This window comes from Monodelphis domestica, chromosome X (assembly GCF_027887165.1).
Source record: "Monodelphis domestica isolate mMonDom1 chromosome X, mMonDom1.pri, whole genome shotgun sequence".
NCBI lineage: Eukaryota > Metazoa > Chordata > Mammalia > Didelphimorphia > Didelphidae > Monodelphis > Monodelphis domestica.
The window spans coordinates 67,708,565-67,722,301 of record NC_077235.1 but is presented as its reverse complement, the minus strand read 5'-3'; positions in this window follow the sequence as shown (position 1 = coordinate 67,722,301).

Here is a 13,737-nt window from a genome sequence, read left to right as displayed (position 1 = left end):
GGGTCTTATATACCTGTTGGGGAATAAAGGACATGGAAGGATGATTGATTAGGACAAGGACAAGGACTGAGAAAAGGCCACTTGATGTCACAATTAAAATATGGTTAGTAACTTTGGAAAGAGAATTTTTCATTGAATCACGTGCTCAAAGAAGACTAAATGATTACAAGGAGAAGAATAGAAATGAAAACAACTATTGCCAATACTCTTCACTAGGAATCTAACCAGAAAGAGGAGAAAAATAGGATGAGAAGGTCATGGACATGGAAGGACCAAGTCAATGATTTTTGATGATAAGTGGGGAAAATAAGCATATGTTCCCAGTGTTCTTGCATGTGAATCATGCTCTCCATATCCCCCAGCCACTCTCCATCCCTAACCTATATCATTCCTTTCTGAAGAAAGCTATCCCTCTCTCCTTTCAGTAACTGCCAACATTTCTAATATGCAACCTAAAAGTTCTCTCTCAGTTCCCTCTCCACCCAGTCCATTACATTTCAACCCTAACTGGATCTATAGCTTAGACAGCACCTCGGGTGCCATCTATTCCACCATCCTCCCTATCCAGATGAGGAACCCAACCAAGGGAGGTGAAATTACTTGAATGTCATATTAGGGAACCAATATCTCAATGGCATCTCCCAGGCCCAAATCTCTCAACAGAAGACATAAGGTAATAAAAATAAAAATACTGACTGAGGCAGGATTGGATCTATTTGTCTCTGAAGGTCAGTGATGTTCTTTTCCTCTTTCCAGAAGTTCTATGACTGAAGCACAGGAAATTAGTCTTTTTGACTTTTCTTCTTCCCTGAATTTCCTATACACTAAAAGGTTTTGATCTTCAGTCCCAGTAGCCAAGGAGAGATTTTCCCATTCACCATCCCTCAAGAAACCTCATAGTATGGAATTAACTTTATTTTTATTTATTTTTTTCTGCAAAACATTTTATTTTATTTTTTTACTTTTAAACATTATTTTATTTGGTCATTTTCAAACATTATTCATTGGAAACAAAGATCATTTTCTTTTCCTTCTCCCCCCCCCCTTCCCATAACCAACGTGCGATTCCACTGGGTTTCACATGTTTCCTTGATCTGAACCCATTTCCATGTTGTTGATATTTGCATTATGGTGTTCATTTAGAGTCACTCCTCAATCTCCCACAGTTTGTCCTCTGCTTGTGGATAGTATTTTTTCTCCTAGATCCCTGTAGATTGTTCAGGGACATTGCATTGACACTAAAAAAGTCCATTTGTTCTTTTCCTCTCTCCAGAAGTTCTATGCCTGGAGCATATGAAATTAGTCTAGACTTTTGACTTTTCATCTTCTCTGACTTTCCCATAAACTAAAAGGTTTGGATCGTCAGTACATTTAGCCAAGGAGAGATTTTCCCAGTCACCATCCATCAAGAAATCCCATAGTATGGAATTAACTTTAGAATGTTATATTTTGGTGAAATTGGTGGAATTCACATACCTCCCGTCTCTGGGCCTGGCTCTCAATCCACTGAGCCACCCACTTGCAGACATTTTTCATCATCTTTCATACTTAAGTGTTGACATTATAGTCATTGGTATCTGCCATAAACCAATTTTTTAGGGAAATTCTTTTCAATCTTTCACTTCATCAAAAGGCAAAGCTGAGATAAGGGAACTTATGCAATGAGCATCATGTACCCAATAAGTTAAAAGGCCATGTTCAATCTAAAAAGCATCACTTGAATGAAATTACTAGATGAAATTCAACATTGTTTGGAAATCATGTTTCTTTTAATTTTGGCCCTTGTTTGGTTTAACTCCTACCAAACCCTCTCCAATATTAATTAGTAATTAAGGAGTTAGTTTAGAAGATTTATAAAACGTTGTTAGGGTTTTAGTCTCTGATTACTGAATACAGTTAGTTATTCCCTGATCCCATATCCTTTTCCCCTTGAGTTAAATAAATCTGTTATTTTGTTATATATATATATATATATATATAAATATAAATATATATATTTATATGTGTGTGTATTTAAACCCTTATGTAACACACCTATTTCACTTCTAAACTTGGTTATACTAGTTTTGTTTTTAGAAAAGCTTTTTTAATTTAACATAATCAAAATTATTCATTTTACATCTTATAATACTATTTCTTGTTTGGTCATAAATACTTCCCTTATCCAAAGGGAAACTATTTTGTGTTCCCCTAACTTAGTTGTGGTATCACTCTTTAAATCATATATCCAGGGACTTATGGGTCAAGATGGCTCCAGAGTAAAAGCAAGACTCTACTTCTCCTCTCTACTGCTGACAGCAAAATGCCACAGAAAACCAAAAAAAGCCTTCAGGCTAAAACCTCTCCAGTGCTCAATACAGAAACCTCCGTACACTCCACACCCAGACCTCTTCCAGGCACTCTCTAATTTCTCAGGGGCTGTATCTGCCCATAAGTACAGCAAGTCTAGGCCTCCCAGGAGGCAGAGGAAACTTGGAGATGAGGTGCAGTAGAGCTTGGGGAGAGGGGGTGGCAATCTTCAAGTTCTTAGGGGATGGACCTGCCACTAAGAGCAGCTAGACACTGTTGAGGACTGGGAAAAATATCCTCAGGGCTAAAACCTCTTCAGAGTCCAATACAAAGATCACTCACATTCCTCACATAGACATCTGATCAGGCAGGAACAGGGAAATGGCCTCCAACTCCCAGGAATATATACTTCCATGGGAAAGTATGGGCTTTTAACAAAATAGAAGACTTCCAAATATTTGTAAAGAAAAGACCAGAACTAAACAGAAAATTTGACATCAAAATGCAAAAAGCACAAGAAACATGAAAAGGTAAATAAGAAAGAGAGGAGTCTTATTTTTCTGTTCTCTAAGGGCCTTAAATAAGGCCAAATTGTTTATGTTCCGATATGGAAAATGTTATTTGTAACTTTGAAAAAACTGTATTTACTATTATAGTAGTTAGAAGAATTATCCATAGGTAGAAATTGGGGTACTAAGTGGTTTTAAATCATATATTAAAAAAAGAAGAATAAAAAAGGGGGAGGGGAGAAAATGACACCAAAAGAAATTTGGAAGGAATAAGAAAATGTGGATAATCTATATTACACAATAAGGCAGACAGGATTGGGAGGGAAAATATATAACTATAAGATGGAGATGAAGAGAGTGCCAAGTTTTTTGTTAAAAGGGACTAAGTGGTATGACGGTATAGTAAAAAGGCAAGGAATTTCAGAAGTTTATTGAGAGAATTCTTTAGAATCCCTTCGTGGTTGCCAGAATGTGACAATGAAATCACTTTAAAAGACTGATATATATTAATTTAAGGTCACCAAGGAATTCAGCTATGTTATTTCTAAATGAAAACTCAATTCAGCCGTCAACCTTTTATAGAGTTTAATTACAAACACGAGGAAGAAAGGAATTAGAGAGAGAGAGAGAGAGAGAGAGAGAGAGAGAGAGGAAGGTGAGAGAAGGGAATAGGGCTTAAATAGCCCTTCTGTTTAGGCTGGGCCAAAAGGCCCAAGCCCTTAGATAGCTGGGGCAAAGAAAGGAGATCAGTCCCTATTACTCACGTGACCAAAATGGAGAAACAGTCTCAGGGGCCTCCACCTCCAGATTCCTTCAGAGCAAGCTTCTCAGAGCACCTCTCCAACCACTCAGAGCCAAAACTCTCCAACCAACCCCTCAGTCCTCAGACCCCTCTATGTTTAAGGAAACCATCCAAGTTCCCTCCCCGCAGTTCTCACAGCTACCAATCACTGTGTATCATTTTCCCTGTGCCAATGGTGGCTCTAGCTTAACCCAGGACCGCCCAGAGGTCTGTGGCTTTGCACATGTCTGTTGAAGGTCATATTCTCAAATAATTAAATCTTGATCTATGCTGCAGCCCTTCCTAAATCCCGTTAGGACTGAGTAGGGTGGAGATTGCAATTTCCAGACCTGGTTCTGTCATTCCAAGTATCTCCATTGTATCAATTCTAAAATCAATCATGACTCAAAGAAATTCCTCTTCTATGCTTAAGCATAGGTCAAAGCCCTTTCCATTGTTCAGCAAAAGGTTTCTGTCGTAAAGTAATCTTAAGAAGGGAGGAGGAGGAACCTCCCATGCCAATGGGGTTCATATTCCAGTAGAGTTCCCACTCTCAATGGGAAATTTTTCAAGTATGAAATTTCCCAATGGTGCAATTTCCAACATTTATAAGTCTAAGAAATTTTAAGGTTTACAGGAAAGAAGAGGAGGAATCATGCCTACACCGAGGCTTTATTGTGGAGAGTGAGGAAGAATGAATACGTAACAAGGCATAGTTGATTCTCATTGGTAGGCTAGATAATGACAAGATCAGAGTAGGTGGGGATTCACCTGTCATGTGCTCTTCAGAGGAACAAGGTTTGACAAGGTGAGGGCAAAACCTTTGTGGCTTAGGCCCAGAAATTCTCTTGCCCTTAGAACTGCCTATCCATTGATCATTGACTGCTCTGATAAAGTATTTAATACCTCACCCATACTTCCATGCCTGGTAGGCTACAGTACCATATCAAAATCATTAGCAATCCTCCCAAGTTGCATGCATCAACCTTTAGAATGAGTTTTAAGTGAAAATTGCTAACTGGCCCCGAAGCTGTGATTTGCAGGCTTTGTATACACTTTTAGGGTGTTTGTGTGGGTGATGGAGACTGCCAGCAGTTCCATCAAGAAAGAAAAGATAGGAGTTTTACCCCTTTGGGGAAAGATCTGATGTTAGGGAAGGATGGAATACCACCACGAATCATATATGAAAATCGAGCTCACAGTTAAGCTCCTCAGCCCATCACTCATTTCCCAAGGACAGGAGACATGAGGTGGCTATAACCATGGAGATCAGAACTGTGTTCAGAAATAGATCAAGAGCAAGCATAGTCCCATTGAGCCTCGCTCCAAGCATGGACTTTTACGGCTTAATGATAGGAGTTAGAGCAGTAGAGGTGAAAGACTGAGCATGGCTAGAGGCCTGCTCCATGTGATAGAGAGAGAGAAAGACACACACACACACACACACACACACACACACACACACACACACACACACACACACACAGATAGTAGTAAAGAAGAAAGATGAGTAGGTAAAGCTGGGCTGGCCCTGTGGGCTCATCTATTTATTGATGATCATAATGAAACATACATGATGCATAGTAATTAATGACAGAGTGGATCATCATTGGTTTAGAGGTACATCGTGACAAGATATGGGTGTCCCCTTATCTCAGCCGGGTGAGAACAAAGTAACCTGATTTCGTGCCTAATCCTGGGGGACACTGGGATCAATGGTCAGAGGCTTTACTTGCCATGTGCAGGACTGAGCATGCTCTCTCCTAAGACAGCCTTTACATTTTAATTATTCCCCTTGACCATAGATAGGTGTGGACTGCTACATCTCCCCCTTTTTGTTTAACATCAAAACAAAGATGTGCAGTATCAACAGTGTGACAAAATTATAGCTTTAACAAATACAAACACACTGGTGCATAATCGTATCTTGATTCAAAAGTGATAACCAAATCAGGTTGTAAAACTTAACTATAAAAATCAAGTGAGATCATCAGTAAGAACTGATTTAGTGATAAATCTAAAAAATAAAACTGGTCTTCCAATCTACTAATATAAAAAATTAATGTAACAGTCTTAGCAATGATAAAAATATCAAGAAAATATTTTCCTTCCTGGTTCGATGACGTAGATGTTCTAAGGCTCACAGAACAGGTGCAATAATCAAACATGACACCCTTCACAGTCAGGACTATAAGAAGCTGTCAGATCTTTCAGATCCTTCAACAGTTAACAAAAGACTATCTTTGGAGACGAAGGATAGATCCTTCCTTCTCTTGTACTGATTCTGCATCTTAGGGATTTCCAGATGCCTGCCACATAGAACACTGTTTGGTAGTTCAGTGCCAGGACGACCAGTGAATGAGAGCTTCAAAACACCGTGTCCCTGCATTCCCAACCTTAAACATCCATTTCATATGGAATATGCATCGGTGCGTGGCTATGGCTGTCTGTTCCATGAAGAGACACTCATTATGATTCCCTTTTCATGCAATCAGACATCACCTACCATGATAGTCATCTGAAGTTGAACAAATGCTGTCATGTTCGTGTTGTCTCAGCCTTTTGGGTGCCCGAAACAGTAAAATTCTTGTACCTTTGTAATCCAGGATCAGAGCATTAAAGGTACTTGCCATGTACTAAAACGTGTGGCCATAGTTGAGCAAAAGGAAAATCAAAATTGAATAAGAGAAAGTGAATCAAAAGTGTTCTCAAAATTGAAAATACTGACATTTTTAAGATTCTTATCCCCATTTTAAAATTGTTGTTGTTGTTGTTGTTGGGAGAGATCTCTTCAAAGAAAAACATCCTCTCTGAACAATTCTGGAGGATCATGTATATAACATACCTAATCATCTGAGCAAATGATCTTGGGAATGTGATTCCAAAATTAAAACATAATTTTAGACTCTTGGCTCACTGTTAATGTGGCATGTTTGAAGCTGAGCCAATATGTAATATCAGCATTTACATTCCCAGTGATTTCTAATTCCTGATCTAAATTGACTAAAACTCGCCTTGTACATAAGCATAATTTTTCCACCATTAAAAGCTTTGTAAAAACATTAATACAACAATTATTGTGAAATTTTTAACAAATACCAACATTCCCAAACACATTACATTCAGATTTGTAGTGTATATACCCAGGATGATGATAATGAAGTGACATTTCAAGTTCTGGCTGCGTGTTTCCTATATCATCCTCATTTAAATTTCTGCTTATATAAATAAACCCATCAATATGATAGACAAGCATATCACATTACCAATATTTGGAAAATACATTCCACCAAACCAATGTTTGGGTAAATAGAAGCTTAAGTTGTTTTTCATGTAGAAACAATTTCTACAGTTTCTTGAACTTGTTGAATTTGGTGTAGCTTTTTCTTTCCTGGTTGTTAATGTATAATATTCAATGTGCTTTTACTACAAGCTTATCCATGCCTATTGTGTCATATTTTCAATACCTACTCCAAAAAAGGGAAACTTAGATCATACTTTGCCCTTGCTCCATATATATGTGTGTGATAACTCCTTCCACCTAGGAGAGTCAATAACTGCGCGTCCACAGAAATTGTCCAACCTAGCGCACTCAGATGACCACTGAGGCTTTACTTTCAAATACAAGAAAGTCTTCCAGTATTTGAATGGGAAGCCAATAGACCCCGAATCCAGCGGCCTGCCTGAATTCTGGGACTATTGAGAGAGTGCAAGAAACCGTTCCCATGAAGATATTACCCCAAAAGACAGGGTTTCCGGAGTATTGGTTAACAATGGTACTAACACTCAAGTACACCCACGGTGGTTGGCACGTAACGTCTACCTAGGTATTGCCAGGAACATAATCTTTGCATGGATGTAAATTATCTTTTTCAATAACTTAGGTTCCTGATTAAAGATTTCAGAGTGCATTTTGCCTGATGTCTCAGACCTTTTTTCGAGACTAACATCAGGATCATCTGTCCATTAAACCTGCCTGTCATTTTTTGTTGTCAGAGGTATCAGATCTATGCTATGAGTGAAAGTTTTCTATCTCCTCCTCGTTGGAGAGTCATACCAATGTCTATACCCTTGGTGATAGTAGCATTTCTTACAGTACAAATAGTAGTTTTACAATGTATCCTTTTGACAGTATCATAGACATACAAAATGAAAGGTATACATTAATGTCTAAACAATTGTAGCTATTTTGTTTCGATTCCATAACAAAGACCTCGGAGTCTGGGATTTATCTGATGTCTTAGACAGACACAAGTGTGGTTTAGTCCTTCTGAGTTAGCATCCTTGTTCTTGGTTTGGGTACACTATTTCAATGGATGTCAGCCGGACCAGTGTCCCACAGTAGCCTAATAGCAAATGTCACTAATAGTGTAATGTCAGTCTTCTGGAGTGATCTTAGTCACCGGTGAAGTGTCCTTCCAGTGCGCCTGGATAGTGGCTGGCGTGTAGTTAGCTGATGTCAACAGCGTTGGTCTGCTTCTCTTCCTGGTCTTGTGTTGGCTGGCATTAGGTGCTTTGTGGGTGACCAGATGTTTCCACTATCTGTCAACGTACAGACAAGACCTCGACCCAACGTTATCATCCCCTTGGGTCCCTTACAGTCTTAGTTTCTTGGTAATTAATATTCAACCCAATTCAGATATATCCTACAATGTAATCGTCAGCATGACATTAAAACTGTTATTGCATAGTTGTAACTTATGTTCGTTTTAGTGGGTGGAAAAGATAGATGGTTACTGATACCATTTCCACCGTTCTTTCTTATGAAAGTTGAAATGCCACAGCTGAACAAAATTGACTGTTAGATAAGTCTGATAGGAAGAAAGACATGCTGTTGTTTGCCAATATAATGTACCCTTGACGACAATAATCATATATCCATTTTGGATGATAGTAACAATTCTTACTGCAATTGGACAGTATTTATGGTACTGTCATAACCTTCCCAATTGTACCATTTGATATTTGATCATATTTGGGTAACGTGGAACAATTCCATAAAAATAATTTTAAGTTACCTGTTATGCCAATACCATTTGGAATTTTCAGGTATGTGATAACGTTTGATCTTATAACAAATACCCATAAATCAGTAGCACAGAATATCTGTCAGTGACTTAACGATATTCTTCTGTAGGCAAATTGTTTTTCATACAATGACATGTGCGAGGATAGTGTGTTAGACCTGCCTATAGGGCAGTGATGACCTTTCCAGCTCATTGGCTGTTTTTTTCATGTGTCCTGTGCCAGACACCTCTGCAGTCTGTCCTTTTTCTGGTCAGATTTTCTTGCCATCGGATCATCCTCCGATGATCCGGGTCATCCTCCATTGACTTCTTGTATCTGAGGAAATAAACAGAAAGTCTCGACCCCAAATGAAAGCCTCATTGGGTCTAATAAAGTTAGAAAGTAACTGAACATACATACCTTCAGTTTTTGAACCTTGGGGCTTATCAAATCCTTTGAGCTCTTTTTGCCATAGCTTGCATATAAGCCATGAGCTATCCAATTCAGCCCATTTATTGCTATTAAAAGCACTGCTATCCCAAGATGTTTGGAATAGACAACTGTGCACAATTATTTATAAGTTCTGTAATCACTTTGATCACTTCTTCATTTGAGTTTAATGCCATAAACCAGGAGAGTAACTATCTCCCAGCCCCTTTCAGTGTTTAGCTTTTGATCTCAGGAGCATCTTGGAATTCATCCTTTGTTCAAAAATGTGTAGTGGATATTTTTCAGAGGTGAACATAATCCACAACATTTTGCACTGGCTTTGAAACGTTTTACTCTTGACTTTGTAAGACCGCATACATAGATGCTTAAACTTTGCTTTTCCACACCAATAACCATAAAAACATCATATCATAAATCACGTATGATTTTACCAATGTGTGCTGTGATCTTAAGCATTTGTCTATTTGCACACAATTTTTTGCTCTATGCAGAAATTTATCTTGTGCAATCATTAACATTATAGCACTGTCTTAGGTTGTAAAAGTATGTGCAGCTTTATCAGGCAGTTGCATAGGTGTTATAGTTAACCAATAATAGTTAAATTCATAACTAAAAAGATTTCAATACCGTGACTAGAGTTATTAGTTTCATTCATAAACTTTTATAAAATTTCACCGTAAAAATAGGTCATATTGTGCAGGTAGCATTTGAATTTGCATTATTATCATAGGTTTTAAATTAATATTATGATCAGCTTCAATATCTGTAGTTTGATTGAGTGGCAGTATTGCCCATTTAAAATCACCAAAAATCATGTTACTGGCTAACAAATTGCTCCATAACCTTGATAATTAACTCCTGGTTGGTTAACAGATTGACTCCTTCCAACCATGTGTCCTCTCTGCTGAGAGTGTCTGATTTTTACGATTGAAGCTATACTAATTATCAATAATTTGCTTTCTGGATGAAGTCGCATTAATATGCCTCATAAAAAGTTTCTGAACTGCATCCAGGTTGTTGAAATAATCTCAGCCAATTTTTTTTATTTTTGCTGCTCTTGTGTCCTGCTTAAGAAATTTTTTAGAATTCCCACATATTTAAAATTTGAATGTATTAGAAACTTCTTTAAAGCATATTCCAGTTTATGCTAGGCATTTCTTAGTATTAAATTGCTTAATTGGGAGGGAGTTGTCTCTCACGAGTAGCAGCAGCAGCAGCAGCAGCAGCAGCAGCTGAATAGCTCCTCTGGTGACCTACCACAGTCTCCACTTTGGGGACTACTTTGGCGATTGCGGGCCATGTGATTTGCCGGTTTTTTCTTTGTTTTTGGCGAAGCTTCTTTAGACAGGTCTCCCCCTTTGGAAGGCGAAGGGGAACACTGGGACTCCTTTGGGCATTGTAGGTCAATACCAAATAGGTTTTTTTTTTTTTTTGCCTCAGGAGAACCTGGGCTTTTTTTAATGGATTGATGTGAGGCATGGGCAGTCCCGGGTCGGAGGTGTGGGGGGGCTGAGCCTTTTTCCCTGGCTGCTGGTGGTGTATCCCTTAATGTGCGTTTGGAGCCCGAAGCCCAATTGCAGTGTGTGGCAAACTGAAGGGGTCCAGCTGAAGGGCGGGGGTGGAGGAAGGAGGTCTGTGGACTAGCTACACAGGCGCAGAGTACAAGGCAGGCCAGGAGGCTTGGAGCGCAGGCGCAGGGGCAGGCAGGCAGAGGGGGAAGGGAGCAGAAAGTTCCCGCCTTTTCTGTCAGAGGCTCCCTGTGTCGCTGTGCCTAGCATTCAGCTGGGCCATGGCAAAGGACGGGAAGATGCGTGTGGACGGTATGAGGTAGGGGAGCAGCACTGGTCACATCAGGCACCCCTGGGAGTGGCTGCCGCCGCGGGGCCCGCCTCCTGCGTCTTTCTCTGGGTTCTTCAGTAGTCCCGCCTTCTGCGTGTACTGGTCAGCTCCGTAGTCAGGCCTGCCCCTGAAAGCTGCCCCCTCCCTCTCAATTTCCCGGCTCCCACGCTGCCCCTCCTCTCCGTGGGGACACCCACCAGAAAGTCCCCTCCTTCAGTAGCCCCACTCCCAGGTCCCCAACTTCCTCAGGTGCTCAGCTTCCCCTCCTCCCACCCCCTTCGCCTCTTGGTCTCCCTCTTGAGGCCACGTATTGGTATTGCATCCCAGGAGGGGTTTTATTTGTAATGGGTTTGAAATAAGCTTTTATAGCTATGTGCAAGTCTCCTCTTTGACCCCAAGCCACGTACACATCCTGAGGCCATAGGCATAAATATGAGTCGACCTTGGCCATGAGTGGCCCACTTTGCCTTGGAGCAGTCACACACCTTCCTTCCACCCTGTCCTCTCAGTATTCTCCTTCCATAGCGGATAGAGAAATGATTAAGGAAGTTCTTTCTGCTCTCCCGCTGCCTGAAGTAGTTCACTGCTGTGCCCATAGAGGTGGCACTGACCCTGTCTCCAGGGGAAATGACTGAGCAGATGGTGCTGCCAAGCTAGCAGCCATAGGAGGGCCTGAATTACTTTGAACATGAACAACCACTGATGACTTAAATTGATCACTTTCCTATAATGGAAAGGAAGTGGAGGAATGGAGAGGAAAATTGAAAGCAAAACCAATTCATGGAGTGTGGGTGTCATCTGAAGGAAAACCCCTGCTCCCTAGAAGTTTCCATCACTGAATTTGCCTATGTGTTCATCATAATGGCCACTTTGGTACCCCGGGCATGGTGGACTCTCTTAAGAGAGTATGGCTGGCCCGTGGTATAACTACCGGAGCCTCTAAAGTGTGTTCATCCTGCTCTACCTGCCAGGCAGGTCACCACCACGTCTGTCGTGGAAAAGCCTTTGGTGGGCGTCCTCTGGCTTACACACATTTTGAGCGGTCTTTGTAAGGGAAATGTCTCCTTTGGAGTGGTGGCAACCAAGGATCTGGAGGGATAGAGGAGGCAAATGCAAGTCCTATGTGACCCTGGAGGCATGACCCTCCCCTGCAAGCATGCCCATCCATCCAGCCATGCATCCCTCCTCACCTCAGAAGGGGGGAAGTGTCGTTCCTGGCAGCATCTGGCCGACCTTGGCCTTGCAGGGATGATTCAGCTGTCCCTTTTACCATCACGTTCACTATTCTCCTTGGTCCTCACCATGTCCTGGATAGGTCTGTGAAAGGAGTGAAGCAGGTAGAGAAGGCACTAGACGCTGCTGCCTGGCTGGCTGGCTGACTGCGTGTTGGCATCAGTGCCTGCCTAGATAGAGAGATGGCTGGAACCTATAGGGTAGCCTGGTCACTCTTGGGCTCCACTTGTACCTTGTGTTTATTGGCTCTCCATCAGAATGGGATGCCACAGAGAGGCCAGCTGTAGCAGAAAGAGCAGCAGCAGCAGCAGCAGCAGCAGCAGGAATGCTATGGCAGCTCTTCTGTTCGATGTCTAGGACTCCTGCCTTTTGGGTTGAAGGTTTAATGTCCAGTTCTGGCTCTGATTTCATGGAGGACACACACACACACATACACACACACACACACACACACACACACACACACACGGTAATGCAACACACAAGAGGAACTTTATTGAGCAAACTATAGCTTGGGGCTGAGCACCAAAAGTGCTGGCCCCGAGGCTGCGATTTGCAGGCTTTTTATACACTTTTACGGTAGTAGGTGTAGAGAGGAATTCCTGGAGTTGGGGGGGGGGGGGGAATGAACGGGTACTCCTGGGCTAGGGTCCTGAAACCAAGGTGCTAAAAGGGAAGTCGCGTGAATCATAGTCTTCGGTACCCAGATGTTTCACGTATGGTCATGGTGACCGTGGTTAGGTCAGTGAATCCTGAGATCATATATCTTTGTGAAAGCTGGGATAAGAGTCCGACGTGCGGCTGCTAAATAATGTATTTCCTTCGTGTGTTTGGGCTCGAGAAGGAGAAAGGAGTCAGAGAAAATGGGTGATAAATCAAGAGACACAGAGAAGTGAATTGAAATGGGCAGCGGCGATGGCCCCTGATACTATTTTCCTTAGAAAAATAATAAAAGGATAATCTGAGACATAAGAGACCAAGAGGAAGTAAGAATTCCGAGATAGAAAGCGCCAAGAGTGGCGCTTGGACAGATAAATAGAGACAGCAGGGAGAACTCCAAGGTTGCAAGAAACAAGAGAAAAAGCAGTGGGCCTCACCCCAGCCTTTATTGTGGATTGTGAGGTGATCAATGAATACGTGACATAGCAGGTAGTTCTTAACGTTGGTTGGATAGACAATGACAAGGTCGTGGTTGGTGGGGATTCTCCTGACATGAGCTTTTCAGAGGAATGAGGTTTGACAAGGTGAGGGCTAAGCCTTTGTGACTCAGGCTCAGGAATTCTCTTGCCCTTAGAAGTGCCGATACATTGATCATGAATGGATCTGATCACGTACTTAATACATCAACCATGCCCCATGCCTGGTAGGTTATATATCCCCACTTTTTTTTACAGAAATAAAATAAGAGGGTATCCTGTTACAATGAATTTGTAAACTTAATCAACAAACAGCAATACTAGTGAGCGTAGTCAGATAAAGAATCAAAAATGAATTCGCAATCAAATATCAAAATGAAGTGTAACTTAGCAATACTGCTGTAAAAATGATAAGAATGATCTTCGTTTCCATTTAGCAAAGTCAAGCGTAACAATTTTCATCATCAAAGATCACAAGTAATAATATAAAATA